Source organism: Choloepus didactylus, chromosome 9, assembly GCF_015220235.1.
Source record: "Choloepus didactylus isolate mChoDid1 chromosome 9, mChoDid1.pri, whole genome shotgun sequence".
In the NCBI taxonomy this organism is placed as follows: Eukaryota; Metazoa; Chordata; class Mammalia; order Pilosa; family Megalonychidae; genus Choloepus; species Choloepus didactylus.
Window position 1 is genome coordinate 134,001,943 of NC_051315.1, and position 21,121 is coordinate 134,023,063.

Consider the following 21,121-nt stretch of genomic DNA (forward strand, 5'->3'; position numbering starts at 1 on the left):
TTTATAGTATATTGTTTCATTTCCAAATATTTGAATATTCTTTATATATCTTATATCTTTTTTGTTATTGATTTCTAATTTAGTTTTGTTGTGTTTAGAGAACATATTCTATATGACTGAAATCCTTTTAATTTTATGCAGACTTGTTTTATGGCCTATTTTGAAGACTGTTCATATGTGCACTTGTAAAGAATATGCATGCTGTTGTTGGATGTAGTGTTTTATAAATATAAGTTTGGACAAGTTAATTGATTCTTACTCATTTTTGTTTTACTTGTTCTACCAGTTACTGAGAGAGGAATGTTAAAATAACTCATTATAAATGTGGATTTGTCTATTTATCCTTCTGTTTCTATTAGTTTCACTTCATTTACTTTGGATCTCTGTAATTAGGTACATACACATTTAGAATGTTATGTATTTTTTAATGTAATTTTATTGAAATGTGTTCACATACCATACAGTCATCCAGAGTGTACTATTGTTCAGTTTCATCATATAGTTGTGCATTCAACACCATCAATTTTTGAACATTTTCATCCCTCCAAAAAATAAAAATGAAAATAAGAATAAAAATAAAAGTAAAAAAGAATATCAAAGCATCCCATACCCCACCTCCCCCCTCATTTACTTTTTTTAAATTGAAATATATTCACACACCATACAGTCATCCAAAGTGTAAAACAGTTGTTACAGTATCATCATATAGTTGTGCATTCATCACCACAGTCAATATTTAAACATTTTCATTACTCCAAAAAAAAAGATAAGAATAAAAACAAAAATAAAAATAAAACATTCAAAACATCCCGTATCCCCCTACTCCATATTATTCGTTTACTTTTTGTACCCAGTTTTTCTACTCATTTGTCCATACAATGGGTGAAAGGAGTGTGAGCCACAAGGTTTTCACAATCACATGGTCACACCCTGTAAGCTATATAGTTATATGATTGCCTTCAAGAATCAAGGATACTGGATTGCAATTCAACAGCTTCAGATATTTACTTCTAGCTATTCTAATAAACTAAAAACTAAAAAGGTATATCTATGTAAGAGTTACCTCCAGAATGACCTCTCAACTCCATTTGAAATCTCTCAGCCATTGAAACTTAATTTTGTTTCAGTTCTCCTTTTGGTCCAAAAGTGTTTCTCAATCCCACGATGCTGGGTCCAGGCTCATCCGTGGGAGTCATGTCTCACATAGCAGGGAGGGCAGTGAGTTCACCTGCCAAGTTGGCTTAGAGAGAGAGGGCCACATCTGAGCAACAAAAGAGGCCCTCTGGAGGTGACTCTTGGTCACAATTATGAGTAGGCTTAGCCTTTCCTTTGCAGCATCAAGCTTTGTATGGGGAAGCCCCAAGATCGAGGGCTTTGCCTACTAAGCTGGTGGTCCCCAATGCTTGCGAGAATATCTGGAATTCTCCTGCTGGGGAAGTTTAGTATTTCCATATTTTTCCACAGTCCCTCAAGGGGGCTTTGTAAATATTTTTTATTCTCTGCCTAAATTACTCTGGGCTGTATCAGGGCTTCATGCCAACCTGTACAAACACCAAGGTCTCAGTCCCTAGTCAACGTTCCATGTAATTATGGCAGTTGAGTAAACTGACCATACAAGTTAAATTATATAGTGTGCTATAGAAAATATAGTTTTGTACCATACAACCATCTCTTCCTTTGGTCCCATACAGAAGTCAAAGTTTTAAAACACGGTTAGTATCATCCTGCACCCTTTGGTCGGATCTACCCCAATCTCAACCAACTCCATTTCATTTATATCTTCAGTCGAAATCTGATCTCCTTTTCAGCCTCTTTTGCGGTTGATTCATGGGGCAACGCTGACACTCCCAGCTGCCAGACTCTGGCTCTGAGTCCCAGATGCCACACAGACAACTGAAGCTCCAGGGATCAACCACGTCACACACAAACAGCTCTGAATCTCAAAATTTAGAAATAACTGTTACAACTCGTAAATAAATGTGACTGCTGTAGGAGCTTACAATCTAGGAACCATTAAATAAGCCTTCCCATTATAGCCCATGCTCCCAGATTCAATTCTCAGAATTTACACATTGTTATTAGTCTATATTAGGCATTATAATGTTTGTCTTTTCATTTCTGGTTTATTTCACTCAACCGACTGTCCTCACGGTCCATTCACGTTGTTGCATACCTCGCAACTTCATTCTTTCCTGCCACTCCCTCATGCAAAAACATTCTTATATTTGTACATTTAATCACACATGTTGACCGCTCTAAGTTTCACTAATTTATACAGTCCCACTCTTTATCTTCTATCTTTCCTTCTGGTGTCATACAGACTCCTAACCTTCCTCTTTCAACCGTATTCACAATCATCGTTTTTCAGTGTACTTACAATATTGTGCTACCATCACACTGTATTGTACTATCGATTTCTAGATCTACACAATCAATCCCCTAGAACATTCTGTACTCCTTCAACATCAAATGTCCCATCTCTACCCTCTTTTTATCTCCTGATATCTTCATTTCTACACTCTTCTCCAAACCTCTCTTCTGTCTTTTCCTGTCTGTCTGTAGCACTCCCTTTAGTATTTCCTGTAGAGGAGATCTCCTGTTCACGAGCTCTCTCAGTATCTGTTTAACTATAAATATTTTAAAGTTTCCATCATTTTTGAGGACAGTTTTGCTGGGTATAGGATTCTTGGTTGGCAGTTTTTCTCTTTCAGTATCTTGAACATGTCATACCACTGCCTTCTTGTCTCCATGGTTTCTGCTGAGAGATCCACACTTAGTCTTATCAAGCTTCCCTTGTATGTGATGGATCGCTTTTCTCTTTGTCTTTGACATTTGAAAATCTGATTAGTAAGTGTCTTGGAGTTGGTCTATTTGGATCAATTCTGTTTGGGGTGTGCTGTGCCTCTTGGACTTGTGATTTTATGTCTTTTGTAAGAGTTGGGAAATTTTCATGGATTATTTCCTCTTTTATTCCTTCCTCCACTTTTCCCTTCTCTTCTCCTTCTGAGACACCTATAACACATATATTCATGTGCTTCATGTTGTCTTTCAGTTCCCTGAGGCCCTGCTCATATTTTCCCATTCTTTCCCCTATCTGTTCTTTTGTTTGCAGGATTTCAGATGTCCTATCCTCCATCCCATTGATCTTTTCTTCTGCCTCTCTGAGTCTGCTGTTGTATGTCTCCATAGTGTTTTTCATCTCTTCTGTTATGCCTTTCAGTCCCATAAGTTCTGCCATTTGTTTTTTCAAGTTTAAGAATTCTTCCATATGATCACCCAGTGTCTTCTTTATATCCTTTATCTCTTTTGTCACATTCTCTCTTACCTTGTGGATTTGATTTAAAAGATTTGGTTGAGCATCTATAATTAGTTGTTTCAACTGAACCACAGTTGAAGGGTTAGTTTCTTCCTTTGGGCCATATCTTCCTGTTTCCTGATGTTGCTCATGATTTTCTGCTATCTTGGCATGTGGTTTTCTTGATTGGTTTATTCTGGAGGTTGTTTTCTCTCTTTTGCATAGGCTTTCTTGTTGATTGACTTTGATCTCTATCTTTTCTTTTTTCTCTCCCTGGTCAGTTGTCAGATTGGGTCTACCCCCCAGTCTCCTCCCCCAAATCAGGTGCCCACTGTGGTCTGCCACACAGATGGGAGGTAGGCACTGGGCACCCCATCAGGTTCACTGTGTGTGGTAATACAAATCTGCTGGCTTCCAGTGCTGCTCTGTTTTCCACTGCTAGCAAGACCTGGGTATGATTCATGTCCCTGATTTAACAGTTGGGTCTTCCCTATTTCTCAGCAAAAACAGGGCTGGGTTTCTATATAGGGCATATAGACCAACTGTTATGTTCCTAAGAAAGGGTCATTGCACTTTCTGGACTGTCCAGCAGGTGGTGGTGTTCAGTAACTTAATCGTCCTCAGAGGCTGCTTTGCCTCTGAGCACAGGCCGTGTCTACACAGGCAAGCTGAAACTGTGGGATTCCTATGCCCTCACTTTGCTGGCCAAAATCTGGCTTGATGTGGGGCTACACCTGTGGCACAGTGCTCCCTCAGCTGAGCCAGTATTCCAGCTGTCCCCAAAGCAAGGGAACAGCCACCAGCTGCTGCTTCCCTCAAGGGCGGGGGAAGGGCTTTCAGACCCAGGGCTGGAAATGCAGTCTCTGTCCATGTTTTCTCAGTCTCTTTATCCCTCACCTATCTGGGCCTTAAAATGTTCTCCCCTGTCCACTGGGTCTTCAAACAATGAGGGTATTTTTCACTGCTGTGAGATTTTAAAATCTTTGCCCCAGCGGGAGGGGTCCCACCTGCTGTTTCTGTGCCTTTGCCACACAGAGACCAAGTGAGGAGGAGGGGAGATGACTGGCTGGTCTGTGATGGAAGATTCCTACCTGATATTTCTTCAGTTCAGCATTTGCAGGGTCTTACTCCAGTCTATGTCCTCCTTCAGAGTTTCAAACAGTTCAGAATTGCCCTTTTTTTGGTTGAATCTCTGGAGAGAAGTTTTCAATAGCTGTTTACATCACCATGTTGATGACGTCACTAGACTGTTATGTATTCTTGATGAATTGATCCTTTTATCATTATAAAACGTCCCTGCCCATTTTTATCTCTGGTAATATTCCTTGTACTGAAGTTTATTTTGATAGTAATATATCAATTCCAGTTTGCTTATGGTTTAGTGTTTGCATTTTTTATCTTTTTCCATTCTTTTACTTTTAATATATCTGTATATTTAAAGTATTTATCATGTAGACAGCACAATGTTGCTTCTTTCACTTTAAATCCTGTTCAACAATCTTTGCATTTTAATTGAAATGTTTTGACCAGTTATATTTAATGTAATTATTGATACGGTTGGGATTAAATTTACCATCTTGCTATATTTTTTTTTCTATTTGTCTCTTCAGTTCTTCCCTTTTTACCCCCTTCTTTTCCTGCCTTCTTTTGGATTAATTGAGTTGTTTCTGTTTTTGTTGTCATTGTTGTTTTTAGTGTTTTGTTTCTCTCCTCTAGTGGCTTCTTTGGTACCTCTTCATTTTCTCCTTTCAGTGGTTGCTGTATGGCTTACACTGTGCATATTTAGCTTCTTGATGACTGATTGGATGTGGGAGGGGAGGGAGGAGTCAATAGTGATGCCCGTGTTTGGCCTGGGCAATGAGAGAGGTCATTGCTGAGATGCAGAACTTTGAGGGAAGATTAGAGTATGGAGTAAAGGGACTTGATGATGCGGTCAGTTTTGGATAAGTCACATTCTGGATAAGTCACATGTAAAGTGCTTCTAAGGATCCAAGAGAAGATGCCTGGTGGGTGCTTCGCTTGTGTTCTGAAGCTCAGGCTGGAGGTCTGGGCTGGAGCTGGCGGTCAGAGGGCATAAGGTGAATTGTTGAAGCAGTGGGAAGAAGAAAGGGGTCCAGGACTGAATCCTGATGAACCCCAACATTTTAGGGACCCAAATGGAAAACAAGAGGTGTGTTTAAGGAGATGTCAAAGAGAAATGAGCAAAACGAGGCAAGCATGCTGTCCTGGAGGCCAAGGGAGGGGGGTGGCTTGGTGGCTAGCTTTGGGGTGCTGGAATGAGAGGGTTTCAGAATTTAGACAGGGCACAAGGGTGCTTCAATTCTATGTTCTATTCCTTAACCTGTTAGTCCTTGAGTGTTCATTTATATCTATTCAAGCTTTTATTAAAACAATAAAAAGAAGAACTACAGACCAGCCAACTTTGCAAATGCTACTGGGAGGTGGAATAAGACGACCCCTATCAGGTGCCTATGGGGTTTATTGGCATGGGGGTCACAGAGGACCTCATTGTGAGAGATTTTGGTGGACTGGCCATGGTGGGATCCTAATAACACTGAGGGGGCTTGAGGCCATGGACCCCAAGAGTGAAGTCAATTCTTTCAGGAGAGTTTGGGCCTAACCCATTGCACAGTCCTCTGGCAGGGCTTGCGGCCAGCTGAGACCATGGGTTCCCAGAAGATCAGGTGCACGGGCAGGTCTGGGCAGGAGCTCAGAGCCAGTGGCCCTGGCTGGCCGAGGCTGGAGTCCATTCCCAGTCCTGCCCTGGGGCCTGCCTGGCCCTGCCATCCCCCTGGGGCTCTTACGTAAACCACCTCGGCAAGCTGGGTCTAAACCGGGCAGGGTGACCCAGACTCTCTGGAAGTGCACCCCAAACCCCAAGTGTGCCGTGGAGGGGGTCACCGTCTTGAGGACAAACCAGGAGGAGGAGTCCTGGCCGCCCAGCACAGTGTGTGGCACAGAGGGTGTGCATGTGTTTGAGGAAGTGGACAGCTGATAAATTGGTGGGTGGAGGTCTGGACAGGCGACGCTGGTGATGGGGGTCCTCCTGGATGGGCCAGTTTGGGGAAGGTGAGAACGGGGTGGATGCTCCCGGGTTTGGTGTAAACTAGGGGGAGGACAAGGCCTGTGGCTTGTTGGGTCTCCATGTGCCCTGAATTTGTATGAAATGCTGTGTGTGTGTGTGTGTGTGTGTGTGAGACTGTGCATACACACACAAGATTCTGGAAAAATGTCTTAAACTCACTTCAGATTTTTAAAGCAAGCCAGGACCCAGTAAAAGATGGTTCACCCTGCTGCATCCCTGCCCTCAATGACCTTGGCCTGGGCCATGGATCTGAGCCTAACCTAGTCCAAACCCTGGCCCTGGGCCTAACCCTAATTCCAGCTCCAGCCCTAACTCCAACCCCAGTCCTAATGCCAGCCTCTGAGGAGCCCACTTTCCTCCCTCCCTTGCCCCATACCCTTTCTTTCTCCCCTAGGTCCTGTCACCCATGGACCCCGTCTGCCCCTCCTCCCACACCCCTGCTGCCCAGTTGGTGTCTGCAGCGTCGTGGCCTTGCCCAGTCCCTCCCTCAGCTGGAGATGAGTAACCCTGAACCTTGGGCCATGCGATCCCTGCTCTCCAGGCTTTCACATCAGTTCATTCCACACTAAGCCCAGGGAGGCTGAGCCTGTCCCCGCCCATCTTGGGCTTGCTTCCCCTCCTGCACCGGGTGAGGTGGGGGCTGGAGTGCAGGGGCAGTTGCCCCTGGTGAGCTGGTGGCAGCTGCCCGCACCCCTGTTCCGGGAGGACCTCCAGGGTTCCCTTCACTTCCATGTGGACTGGTGGTTCCTGGCTGGTGCCGTGTTGGGGTGTGGGTCTCTGCGGGCCTGCAGGGGCTCCAGCCGTCCGGGCAGTCTGGGCACAGTGCCTGTCCATGGGGCTCACCTCCCCCTGGCCACACAGTCCTCCCCACCCCAGGGCCCCTCCAAGGGTCACTGCTTGGCAGAAAGTGTGTGTGTGCATGTGTGCATGTGTGTGTGTGCCTGCATGTCCATATGTGCATGCGTATGTGTGCATCTGTGTGTGTGTGCACGTGTGTATGTGCACGTGTGGGTGGATGTGCGTATGTGTGCATCTGTGTGTGTGCACATGTGTGTGTGCGCACGTGTGTGGGTGGATGTGCGTGTGTGTGCACATGCGTGTATGTGCACGTGTGTGGCTGGATGTGGGTATGTGTGCATCTGTGTGTGCACATGTGTGTATGTGCACGTGTGGGTGGATGTGCATGTGTGTGGGTGGATGTGCGTATGTGTGCGTGTGTGTGCACATGTGTGTGTATGTGCACTGTGTGGGTGAATGTGCGTATGTGTGCGTGTGTGTGCACGTGTGTATGTGCACGTGTGTGGGTGGATGTGCGTATGTGTTTTTGTGTGTGTCGGGAAGCTGACCAGCCAAGCCCCAGTGCGGTCACCCAGGGCTCTCTCTGGGCCCCGCATCCTGCCCCTCTCCCAGGCCACCCTGGGCCGTCTCACTTTGCCGGGAGTCCTCTCTGGCCCATTTGGGCCCGTGGTTTCTCAGTCCACCAGGGCTGCGATGACAAAGGCCACCCATGGGGGGCTTGAACACCAGGAATTTACTGTCTCACAGTCTCAGTCTCGGAGGCTGGGAGCCCCACACCTAGATACAGGCAGGGCTGGCCTCCCGGGCTCTGTGACATCCCGGCCATCCTCATCGTCCATGGCCGTCTCTCTCTCCTGTGTCTGCTGACTTCTGGCTTCTACTTCTGGGTCCTTCTAGGGACCTCGGCCATATTAGACTAAAGTCCGTCCTCCCCCGGCATGGGCACCTGAACTAGTGACCTCTTCCGGTCCTCTTCACAGCGGGTGAACTCCCACAGGACCACGCATCGGGCCTGAACCTTTTTATTTATTTATTTGTTTGTTTTCGGAGTCAGACATGAGTTTAATAGGGCTGACATACAGGAGTTATGGTTCCATGGTGGCGGCGGGCTGGGAAAGATGGAAGTCAGTGCTCTGCAAAAGCAGGGGGTGCCGGGGGTGGTTTATAAGGGTTGGGACAAGGAGGGTGAGAGAACAGTGTTGGCAGGGTCTTGTGACACAAGGGTATGGAGATCCTTATCAGCAGTGATCAGGGGAGGGGAGTTTCAGTGCTTTAACAATACATGTTTTCCTCCCCTGGGGAGGTGTGATGACTTTTAAGGTCTGTCCCAGTCAAGTGGGCAGCTACGTCACTATAGAGGGGAGGGGGCCCTGGGCCCCCACTACCCACCCCCACGTTTAGCGGACTATGTTGACCATAGGACAGACATGGCGTCCATAGACAACGGAGCGCTAGGAGGCCCCCACAGAGATAACAGTTTCACGAAGAGATGCCGCCGTGGCCAAGAAAGCGAGTTAAACCATTTAGACGAGGGGTCTACTGATAACTGCTGTACCGGTTTGAATGTATTATGTCCCCCAGAAAAAGCCATATTCTTTGATGCAATCTTGTGGGGCAGACATAATAGTGGGGATTAAGTTGGAACGTTTGGATTAGGTTGTTTGCATGGAGATGTGCCCCACCCAACTGTAGATAATAACTGATGGGATATTTCCATGGAGGCGTGGCCCCACCCATTCAGGGTGGGCCTTGATCAGTGGAGCCATATAAATGAGCTGACTCAAAGAGAAGGAACTCAGTGCAGCTGTGAGTGACGTTTTGAAGAGGAGCAAGCTTGCTAGAGAGGATCGTCCTGGGAGAAAGCCATTTTGAAACCAGAGCTTTGGAGCAGACGCCAGCCACGTGCCTTCCCAGCTAACAGAGGTTTTCTGGACACCATTGGCCATCCTTCAGTGAAGGTACCCGATTGCTGATGTGTTACCCTGGACACTTTATGGCCTTAAGATGTAACTGTGTAGCCAAATAAACCCCCTTTTTATAAAAGCCAATCCATCTCTGGTGTTTTGCATTCCGCAGCATTAGCAAACCAGAACACCTGCTGAATTCTGCCGGGCCAGTAGGAAACTCGCGCAGTCCAGTCCACAGGGGTCACAGTCCAGGGAAGGCCGGGAGCAAACCCGACGTTGGGTTCCACTGTGGGCAGGAGTCACTGCTGAGGCCACTGCAGGAGGGGGGTTGCTAGGTGAAAAGAAAGTTGTTTATGGGAACAATAAGGGATGACAATATCCATGCTAGCTTCACTAGTTGACAACAAGGTACCCGGCAGAGAACACTGTGGGGAGGTTGTAAATACCCGTAGTCTCCCCTTGCAAATTTTGAGAGCCCTCTGCTGTTACAGCAGCCGTTCATCTGGGCATAAAAAGGGTCCACGTGGTCATGCACAAGGTTCCCCTGGGAATAGGAGGTCCTGGATTGGTGATAAAGATTTTAATGGGCATTTGGGTCTTATTACAATATTTTAGTAACTCCTATTTCCCAGGGACTTAGGATTCCTAATCAGTACGGCTGCACGGGCCAGGACTGAGGCCAATTGCCCTCGCCTTCCCCGTTTTGTATGGTCTGAGGCACAGACAACGACAAATTATTACTGTTTCCCCATGTGGGCTGTTAAGTGCAGGCCCTTTCGCCTGGATTCTCCATGCTTGCATTGCTCCCGCTGGCAGCATTTTGATAGGAACTGGGGCTGTGGTGTTCAGACAGGTGAGGGCTGATAAAACCTTTTGCTGTGGAGATTTTGTAGTCCATAGCCGATGCCTGAAGCACGGACCATGACCAGTTCTGTTTCACCCACCTTCATCTCCTACCACAACATACTTGAAACAAGTGCCAGGCTCCTAGCCTTTCATCTACGGAAATTTCAGTAAGAGTAAAACATAAGGGATCTTTTAAAATACAGAACCACAATTTGTTACCACAGCTGACCCAAAAAATGAGCAAATCTTTGATTTCATCAGATACTCAGTCTATCTTCACATTTCGCCCATGGGCTTATGCATTTTTTAAATAATCTATTTGATTGAACTGAGATCCAGTTAAAGTCCACACACTGCAATGGCTGATATGTCTTTTAAGTCTCTTTTAATTAGCAGATTTCCCCCCCATATCTATCTCTATCTCTCTCTCTCTCTCTCTCTCTCTCTCTCTCTCTCTCTCTCTCTCTCTCTCTCTCTCTCTCTCTCTCTCTCTCTCTCTCTCTCTCTCTCTCTCCCTCTCTCTCTCTCGTCTCTTGCCCTGCAGAGTTTCCCACAGACTAGACTCAGCTGCGTGCCTTCCTGGGCTCTCATTTAATGACACCTGTTTCCCATCAGTTGGTAGTTAGGCTAGACGATTGATCAGATTCGGGTGTGATTTTCGTTTCCTGGCAAGACCGCTTCAGAAGTGGGGTGTGCATTTCCTCCAGGAGGTGCGTCACGTTGGTTGCTCTTTTGACGCTGCAGCAGCCACCGGCCATCGCTGATGCCGCGGCAACCTCCGAGACAGCCCCGGCGAGCCTGGCCTCCTGGGGTTCGTGTCTGCATCATCCCCTTCCCTGGAGTGTGGGCAGGACATACAGATTCAAGGATAACAAGTAGGATTCGGCAAAAATGATGGGTTGTCACTTCCGAGATTAGGTGACAGAGAGACCCGCCAGCAGCCCAAGCATGACGGAATCCTGCCCAGCGCTGCTCGGGAGCTGGCGGCCACTCCTCCCACTGAGCTTTTTTGTTTCTTTGTTTTTGTTAATTAAATTCAGTTTTATTGAGATATATTCACATACCATACAGTCATCCGTGGTGTACTATCAGCTGTTCACAGCACCATCATAGAATTGTGCATTCATCACCCCAATCTATTTTTTGAACAATTTCCTTGTACCAGAAAAATGTGAATAAAAAATAAAAGTAAAAAACAACACCCAAATCATCTCCCCCCCATCCCACTCTATATTTCATTCAGTTTTTGTCCCCATTTTTCCACTCATCCATCCATACACTGGATAAAGGGAGTGCGCCGATCCACAAGGTTTTCACAATCACACTGTCACCCCTTGTAAGCTACATTGTTATACAATCGTCTTCAAGAGTCAAGGCTACTGGGTTGCAGTTTGATAGTTTCAGGTGTTTACTTGTAGCTATTCTAATGCACTAAAAACTAAAAAAGGATATCTATATAACACGTAAGAATAGCCTCCAGAATGACCTCTTGACTCCATTTGAAATCTCTCAGGCACTGAAACTATTTTGTTTCAATTCTCCTCCCCACTTTTGGTCAAGAAGATGTTCTCAGTCCCACTAGGCCAGGTCCGGGTTCATCCCTGGGAGTCATGTCCCACATTGCCAGGGAAATTTACACCCCTGGGAGTCAGTCCCACGTGGAGAGGAGGGCAGTGAGTTCACCTGCCAAGGTGGCTTAGAGAGAGAGGCCACATCTGAGCAACAAAGAGGCCCTCAGGCTCCCCCTGAGCTTTTGATCACAGTCTACAAGCCCCTTCCTGACCCCCAGCAGCTGGGGACAGTCACTGTTTGTCATTTGAGCTGCTAATTTGGAGGGTCACTTTTTATGCTGCAGTAGATAACCAAGACATTGCTCAACGAATGCAGTAGAGCTAACATTTACGTGACCTTCGTGACTCCGTTAGGGTTTGCAGCGCAGTCATACTCCAATTAGTTCTGCCTTCACCGTGTATTAGCTGAACTATCTCCATAAAAGAAACTTCCCTTCGTTAACTATTGGGTCATGCGAAGGTATAGTTTGTGTAGGGAGGTGCTTGATTCTTTCCTTTTATTTACTGGTTTTTAAAATAATGAGCTGTTTACATACTATCTTTCAAAAGTGATGAATGAGGATTTTTTTAAGTATAATTATAAATGCAAGGATTTAAACATTTTTTGTTTCAATTCATTGCAATAATCATCCTTGTTAATATTCAAATCATCCCATCTTTGGCCACTGGGAGCTTCTGTCACTTGGCTCCTGAGTTTTCTTGACGCGGCACTGGTAGTCTTTGGCAGCTTCTTTGTTCTCTGGTATGAAGGTATATCAGGCTCATCTTATGCATTTTCTGACTCAGACCTGAAAGCATCCCTTTCTCAAAGGAGACCTCTGTTCTTTGTCAAGTAAGAGGATATGTGGAAACCAAAATCTGGACATTAGGGGAAGCTTGTCACTACTGGGTTGGTCGTTGTTTTTAGGCTGGTCAGTGGACAGAACTAAAAAGTGTGTTTTTTTTAGAGGTAAGAGACATCATGAGTCCATACAGAAAATTTTCCATTCAAATTCAGATCTATTGGGTTTTTACTTAACCTTATTAATAATGCATCTGCAACTGCTTTATGCCACACTGAGACTTTCAACACCACCCAATATAATTACCCGTTTATTTTATCTCAAAACACACCCACTATTCTCAAACTAGCAATGCAATACTACCTTCCCTGGGGTGAGTGCTGAAAAGCATTTGATTTTTAAAAATATTTCTTTCAGTCCTCAAGTTACATAAATGTACCGACCAATCTTGGTTTAAAATGATTACTGAAAATAATTGCAACATTATTTTGCCATTCTTTTTGTACTCAGGTGACAGAGCCACACAGTCAAATTACAGGATTTTAAAATCACTTGAAATAATTTGGGAGGGTTATGGATGCCAACTGTACACAGTTGGGGTAAGTTCTTTCATTTTGCTTTTGATTTTAAGACTTACTTTTAAAATTTAATTTAATTTAGTAATTATATACATATTTGCATTGTTCTAAAGTCAAATTTACAAACCAAGGTATATTCAGAGAAATCTAGTTTCTTTTCCTGTCCCTCCTCCCCATGTCCCTTCACTGCCTGTCCCCTAGAGGTAACAACTTAAAACAAATATTACAGCTTAGCCGTCCGTTAAGAAAAATAAGTGTACACACACACACACTCTTTTCCCTTAGCAGTGTACCCTGGAGGCACCAGCGGGTAGTGTAGAGAGCTACTTCTCCTTCCTTTATACAATTCTCCCAGGCTTGTGGCGTGGACAGAAGGTCCTTTGCTTGACCAGCAACCCCGGGTAGACGTGTGGGTGGCTTCCGGGCTCTTGCTCCTTCCTGCTGTGCTGCAACAGGGAGCCTCCTGAGGATGTTTCTGTGAATTTGCCCCTCTCTCTGGAATAGATTCCTAGAAGTGAGATTAGGGGAAGATGCAACTCCAAACTGCCCTCCATAGGGGTCTGTACCATCTTACATGCCGCTGAGCAGTAGGTGAGGGTCTTTCCCCAGAGGTTGTTGTCAAGCTCTTGGATTTTTGCTGACCCGGTGGGAATGGCAGGGCACTTGGGATTTGCATTTCTCTTCTTGAGGGGTCCAGCATCTTTTCACGTCTCTAAGGGGCCATCTAAGAACTGCCTGTTCATATCTCTGTTGGCTGGCATCTTGCCCAACCTCCAGAGGAAGTGCCTCAGGGGGCCAGTGGGCCGGGGGGGCCGGGCCGTCGTGAGAACTCCCGAGCTCGGTGGCTCTCACAGGGGGTTCTGCTCCTGGTGCTGAGAAGCCACTTCCTGGCCACCCCAGATAGACCACCTCAAACACCTGAGCTAGCAGCCGTGTCCCGGGTGGGGAGGGGCTCCAGTTCCTCACGGAGAGACAGGCCTCTGGCAGGGTGAGACGTGCCATCTCCTGCCCTGAATCCAGCACCCGGGTTGGGGGGGAGGTTTGGGGGGTGGGGGGTGTTTAATTTAAAGCAGGAACAAGCCCCCAGGGCAAAGGCTTACTTTCCACCAGCCTCCGTCGGCCTGAGACCAAGCTTCTACCGGGCAGTGGGGAGCCCCAGTGGGTTCCTGAGCAGGGAAGTGACCACCTGGAAGAGGGGTGCTCCTGGGCGGGAGGGTGGTTAGTGGCGAGGGGCGCCCCAGCCACAGATGGCGCCATGGGGAAGGGAGTCCCCGGAGGCCCCGGTGGGAGGCGGCGTCCCCAGGAGCTCGGCCCGCATGGCACCAGCTGCTGCTTCCAGGCAGAGAAAGGGGAAGGTGGCCTGCACCGGCAGCCAAAGGGGGAAGAGGCTCCGGGGAGGCAGGAACCTGCGGCTGGAGCAGCACCTCAGCCCCACCCCGCTGCCAGGGAGGGGGTGCCGGAGGGGCAGCTGCAGGAGCAGGGCGGGCACCGTGGGGGAGCCTGCTCAGGAAGAGGGGGGTCAGATGCTGTCTGGGGGTGAGTGAGCCATCCTGGGGGCACCCAGGGGGCAGTGTCTGGCCATCAGCCAGCACCTGCCAGGGTCTCCCTGCTGGACAGGGTGGGGATGCTGCAGCTGGCACCCCCTGTGGGCATGGAGATCCCCTGAGGCATCTCGGGCTGTGAGCGGAGGCACCGCTGGGCACAGCAAGACAGGTGGCAGGAGGCTCAAGGGGCAGGGAGCAGGAGGCCACGCCAGGGCACTCAGGTTCCTGCAGTCCACCCCAGGGACCTGCCTAATGCCCTCTCGTCTCCCTCACCATCCCCTTGGAGCACCCTCTCTCAGGCCCCCCAGGCCCCCAGAAACCCCTCAGGACACCCCAGGACCCCTAGGACCCCTCAGGAACCCCCAGGACTCTCCAGGATCCCTGAAGAACCCCCAGAACCCCCACTCAGGACCCCCCCAAAGGATCTCCTCAAAGACCCCCCTCAGGACCTCCCAGGAACTCCCCAGGACAACCCCCCAGGACCCCCTCAGACCCTTCAAGACCCCATTGGGACCCTCACCCAGGACCACCCCCCCTCGGGACCCTCAGGATACCCCAGGACCCCTCAGGACCCCCACAGGAATCCCCAGAACCCCCACCTAGGATCACCCACCCTCAGGACTCCTCAGGACCCCCCAGGATCCCCCAGGACCCTTCAGGACCCCCCAGAACTCCCTTAGAACCCTCAAGACCTCCAACCTTCAGGAACCCCCCCCCAGGACCCCTCAGGAACTCCCAGAACCCCCACCAGGACTCCTCCACCCTCAGGATCTCTCAGGACCCCCCAGAAACCCCCCTCAGGACCCCCCCCAGGACCTCCTCACAACTCCTTGGGACCCCTCAGGAACCCCCCCATGGCCCCCCTCAGGACCCCCCAGGATCCCTCAGACTCCTAGAACCACACCCAGGATGCCTCAGGACCTCCTCAGTATCCCCCTTCAGGACCCCCTCGGGACCCCCCAGGACTCCCCCTCAGGACCCCTTCAAGACCCCCCCAGGACCCCATCGGGACCCCTCATGACCCCCCTCCAAGAGCCCCCCCTCAGGACCACCCTCTCAGGACCCCCTTGGGACCCCTCAGGACCCTCCAGGACCCCCCAGGCCCTCCTGCTGCAGCCCCTCTGGGAATGGGGTCGGGGGACGCGAGGGAAGGACCCGGGCTCAGCACGACCCTCGCAGGTGCTGCTGGTCCCAGGGGAGGTGCTCAGCGAGCGAAGGGCTCCAAGGGGCTTCAGGGCAGCGTGGGAAGGTTGGGCCCACGTCTGGGGTCATGGGGGCTCCAAGGGGACGCTGAGGGGAGACACAGAGGAGGAGCGAGGCGGGACCGTGGCAGCTGGAAGCCAGGGCTGCCCACGGCGGGGATGGCCCGAGGGGCTGGCGCTGCCCCCTCCCCCCGGGCCGCGTCCTGGACTCGCCAACCGTGCGCTGACGGACAGGGTGGGGTGAGGAGCCTGGAGCCCGGGCTGTGGCTGGAGCACTGGCCACCGGGCCCTGGCCCCTGGCCCCCTGCCCGGGGCACCCCCATGGGCCTGGGGCTGGTCTTCCACCGCCCCCAGCCCCTCAGGCCCCGGGACACGCCCAGCGTGGGGGTCCGGGTCAGAGAGGGGCAGAAGCTGGAGGCTGGTGGTCACTGCGGCCTCCGTGCCCCCATCTTTCCAGGCCGGGCCCCTTTCTTTACTCTTTTGTTGGTTCCACCGTGTTGGTCATTTTGAGTGGGAAACGCAGGCTCACGTGCAGGATGGAACAGGTACCCCTAGGTGGATGCAAAACCATGCCCCCTGCCCCCCCCACTCACCCTCGGCTGCACCCCTCTGCACTTAGCCATGTTTACTGAATGAATGAATGAATGGGTGAGTGAGTCCCATGAGGTCTTAGAAGCCACATGGTGACTTTGGTTTAGGGGGAGGCAGGAAGGAGCCCCAACTGGGGCTGGGGGTCCCGTGTGAGAGCGGAACAGCAAGAGCTGGGGGCTGGAGGCGTCCCAGAATGGCCGGGGGCAGGTGACGGCTGAAGGGCCTGGGGGCCGGGCCAGGTGGGCGGGGGCAGGAGGCGGCGACTCCCGAGAGGCCCCCGAGTCTGGGCTGTGTCCCCTGCCCCTCAGCCTCCCTGCTCCTGTCCCTCGGGGCCGGCTGCCAAGGTCCCCCTGCCCCCCGACGGAGCCCTGGCCTTCCCCGCCGCCCCTGACCGCTTCCCGTGGCCCCTCCACTGCCCTCGCCCCGCCCGGCAGCTTCCCGGGGCTGCGTGGGGAGCGCGCTGGGGCCCAGGCAGGGCAGGCGGGTGGGGCTGGCCACCCCCGCTGGGCCGAGGGGACGCCTGGTCGCGGGAACTGGCCGCCTCGTCTGCCCACAGAAGGGCTTTGTCCCCCCACGGCCCTCCCGCGGCCACACGCTCATTTCTTTATTTTGATAAGCTTTTTTTTCTTGTGGTCAAATGTACATCACATCAGATTTATCATCCTTGGCATTGACACTGTTAGGTGACCATCACCCCCAAAACCCTCCTGCCCATGTGGACCCCCACACACACCCCCAGCCCCTGGCAGCCACTCCCCTGCTTCTGGCTTCGCGGATGCGCCTCCCCCGGATGGTTCACACAAGTGGAGGCTGACGCCCTCTGCCCGTTGGGGCCTGGCTTCCCTCAGCCGCGGGGCATCTTCACGGTCCCACCGAGCCGTCCGCATGTCAGTGTCGTTCCTTCCCGTGGCCGAGTCACATTCCACGGCAGGGACGGGCCACGCTGTTTCTCTTCAGCCAACGGTGGACGTCGGGGTCGTGTGAATTACACACCTTTCATTGTGGAAAACATCAGAGGCTCAGACGTGGAGTCAAGGGCGGTGGCCCCCTTGTGCCATCACCCAGCCCCCTGGGACCAGCCCCTGTGTCCCCCAGACCCCTCTTCCACCCCCCCCCGGAGTCTCCCAGGCAGACCCCAGATGCCGGGAGTTCCCGGCCCTAGTGCGAGGTTGGCACACGCGGGCTTCGCGGAGGAGGGCATGGACACCTGACCCGTCTGACTGAGCCTGTGCCGGCTCCCGAACGAGGCCCCCAGGCCTTGTCCTCTGGGGCTGCCCTCGCAGTGTGTTTCCCCAGCACAGAGCCGGGCAGAGTCACCCACGGTCAGGGCTGCACCCTCGGGCTCAGGCAGGGGGCAGGGGCGTCCCTCCATCACAGGCCCCGAAGCTGGGCTGGGGTGTAGGCAAGGCCCCTTGGCCGGGATGGACAAGGTGCACAAGGAGCCCAATGGAGGGGATACATGGGGGGCCGCAGACCCCACAAGGACAGGTCCCCTGAGGAGAGAGCGGCCCACCGCAGGGCGCCTTTGGGGTGTCAAGGGGGAAGGCCTGGAGGGGCCCCGGCTGCGGCCGCCCCTTGGCAGGAGCTGGTGGGCGGCAGGGGGACGGTGTGACCTGGAAGGGGTCATGGAGGGTGGACACTCCCGAGGGGCACCCCCAGGACAGGCAGGGAAATGGGGCGACTGGCAAGGCGGCCTCCCTCCCCACTTCCCTTGGGAGGCCAAGGCGGGTGAAGCCGGCGGGCGCTGGGCAGGGCAGCGGGGGCTCCTCAGGTGGAACTCGAGGGTGTCTCCCCGAAAGGCGCCTCATCTTTCCGTGAAGGGAGAGGGAAGGCGCCTGGCACGAGCGGGAGGGAGGTGCTGTGGCCCTTGCCGGAGGCTGTCGGAGCAGGGGCAGTGGGGGGCATGGGGAGGGCACAGGGGTGCAGCCCTCAGGCAGGTGCGTGCACGGAGGGGGGGACTGCCACCCTGGACCCCCCAGGTGTCGCCCCCACCTGTTGACCCCCACCTGCTGTACCCCACTGCATCCCCACTACCCCGTGCCCCTGCCCGCTGTCCCCTCGCCCGCGCCCACTCGCTGCAGTGCCCAGCAGGACAGGCAGAGAGCAGGTTCGCCCGACGGCTGGGCGCAGGAAGGGGATCCCCAGTGCAGCTTCTGCTCCCGGGATAGGGAGCTGCGAAGAGGAACAAAATGCCACCGGGACAGGGCAACTTGGAGAGCTGGGCCTTGGGTTTGTGTCCTCCCGCTCAGCTGAGCCGGGCAGGGCCGCGCCGGGGTGAGGCGGGTGACGACGTGCCCCGGGGACAAAATTGAAGGGGGCGTTAAAAAGTCAGTGATGAAAAAAAGTAATATGTCAATGCAATATTTTAATAAAATTAATGCGGAGCAATCCATGATGAACAAAGCATCACTGCCGTAAATAAAGGCAGGAGCACAGTCACACGGGGTTCTCCTCCCCCCTCACCGCGGGTCCCTCTGTCCGCGCCAGGGCTGCGTGTCCCCGTGTGTCCCTGCAGCCTTTCCCACCCCTCGCCCCAGCTGCTTCTTGGCGGGCAGCTGTTGTGGGGGCTGGGAGGTCCCGGGCTCGAGATCAGGGATGAGGAAGGTCTCCACCTGCGTCCCCCCCGCCTGGCCCCGAGCCCGGGCTCCCCTTCTCCACCCCTGCTCCCGGGGTCTGGGCCAGGGAAGCCCTCTCCTTCCCCACCTCCCCCGTCTTCCCAGGCCCAGCTCCAGGCTCACCTCCTCCAAGAAGCACCGGGAGCCACCCTCCCCAACCCCACAGACCCTCAGTGGCCCCCATAAGAGCTCTGCAGCCGTGTGCTCCTTCCCCACACTCGCCCCCTTGCATGCACCCCCTCCCCTTCCAGCGCCCCTGCTGCACGCACCCCCTGCTTGTGTCCACTCACCCCTGCCCGTGTCCTGCATGGTGGGTGAGGGAGGAGGGACAGGGCAGAGCGTGGAACGAGTTCGGGTCCCAAGACGGGCTTTGGCGCTGGGGAGAGCCTGCCCGTGGCCCAGGTGGAGCCGGGCCAGCAGCCACCTGCCTGGGGCGGTCGTAACGAAGCCTCAGAGCTCAGGCGACTGGAACAGCGTTTGTTCTCCGTGCGTCCTGCCCTCTTCCTACAGGGAGCCCTCCCCAACCCAGAATGGCCTTGTCTTAACCTTCACATCTGCAGAGACCCTATTTCCAAACGAGGTCCCCTCCTGAGGTTCTGGTGGAGGTGAGCTTTGGGGGACACTCTTCACCCACTGCAGAGAGGGCCTGCCGGGTGCTGCCCGTCCCAGGGCCTCAGGTCCTGGACCCCCACCCCCACCCAGCTCCCCCCTACGGAGGCGGGCAAGTGAGGGGCCCGGGGAGCCTGCGGGTTTCCTGAGGTGGCCGCGGGGGCCGTGGTGTCACCTCCCTGGGTGACTCAGCTCCTGCCTGGCTGTCCGGGGCATCCCTGGGAGCCGCATCTCCACGGCGTTCTGCGGCCCGGGCGGCTACGTCTGCAGCCCCCGCTGCCCGGAGGCGTGGGGGGCCGCGGGGCAGGGGCAGGGGCAGGGGTGCCCGCTGGCCGGGAGGCCCTGAGTGGCTCCTCGGGAGCCCATCAGACCCTCTCGGCCATGGCCCAGAGGGTGCGGAGCAGGAGGGAGCACCTGCGGGAGGGGCCTCCGTGGCCCCAGAGCGACCGACCGACCGCGCCCCCCCCCCCACCAAGCACTGCAGACCCCCCGGCCGAGCCCCCCATTGTCCCGCAGCAGTTCTTGCTGAAGTTTCCCAGCCTCGGGAAAAACTGGACCCTTTGGTAGAAGACACCTTATCCTTCTCTGGGGTGGGAAAGGCAAAAGGGACCTCCACCCGCCAGGGAACCTCCCAAGGCCATCCCTTTGAACCCCCATTTCCACCCTGCCCCCCGGGCTGGTCTCCATGGCCTTCCTGGGCGCTGGCCGGCCCCTGCCCACCCCCCTGCCCTCGCCTTGGCAGACGCGGCCCCCGCACTCCCTCTGGGCCCTTGGCTCTCGCCCCTGCCCACCCCCACCCCCCAGGACCCCCTGGGCCTCCCTCCCCTTCTGGACGCCATTGCCCTCCCACTCCACCAGCACCCCTAGAACTTGGTGAACGCAAGGTTTCTTTCTGCCACAAGGGGTAGAGGCAGCATGGGAACCCCGGATTGAGGACCTCAAAGACACAGCCAGGCAGATTGCACCCCCATATCATGTCCAAGGGCCACGGGTGCTGGTGGGCAGTTGGGCTGGGGCTCCCCACAGATGTGGGGGGAACAGGAGGGGACCCACCACTGGGGGACGGGGCTCTGCATGAGTTGCTGTGGGCGGGGGCTTCAGACCCCAGAGGTGGGACAGGGGACTCTCCCCTAGGAGCATGGCAGCCCATGCCCGTGTGCGGCTCAGAGGGGCCCGGGGCTGCAGCCTGAGTGCCCGCCTGGGGGTAGCTGCTGGGCAAGGCCAGGCCGGGGGCAGGATGAGCGGCCAAGGAGCAGGGTCTGGGACGGGCCTGCGGCTGCCTTGGGACCCCTGGGCAGGGATCCTGCCGCCCACACTGACCTGGCCGGCCCCTGTCTCCACTGGGCCACAGTCTCCCCTGCTGGAACATGGGGAGGGATGGGACAGAAGACGGACCCAGGGCCTGGCACTGGGGGCCCAGCCATGGAGACAGGCCCCCTGTCCACTGGGGGTCCAGCAGGGCACAGACTCTCCACCGGGGGCTCAGGGAAGCAGGCTCTGCCATGCTGCCTGCCAGAGAGAACGCCCCACAAAGGCCAGGAGGTGCAGGGTGGAACATTCTAGACAGGTGAGCTGGGGGTGGAGGACAGCTGGTGGAAGGGAGCGTGGAGCAGCGTGGCCATCAGTGCATGGGGGTGTGAGAGTGGCGGCCAGCGGGCAGCGCCTGGGCACCCCCACCAGGTGCCGAGGGGACTCTCT

General features: G+C 53.5%; 1 protein-coding gene across 6 annotated transcripts in view; it reads left to right on the plus strand.

The window, feature by feature from the left end:
- Positions 1-21,121, plus strand: part of GPR35 (G protein-coupled receptor 35) — a 31,470-nt gene that overhangs the window by 4,034 nt on the left and 6,315 nt on the right. The window contains exon 2 of one of the 6 annotated variants that reach the window (XR_005218700.1): positions 8,599-8,854. The exons of 1 other annotated variant lie outside the window; for it this stretch is intronic. The gene's annotated coding sequence lies outside the window, so the exon portion shown is untranslated. Of the gene's footprint in view, positions 1-4,330; positions 4,391-6,774; positions 7,296-8,598; positions 8,855-19,327; positions 19,420-21,016; positions 21,104-21,121 lie in introns of those variants that run through there. 4 more of the 6 variants (XR_005218701.1, XR_005218702.1, XM_037848755.1 and 1 more) reach the window with 4 other exon arrangements.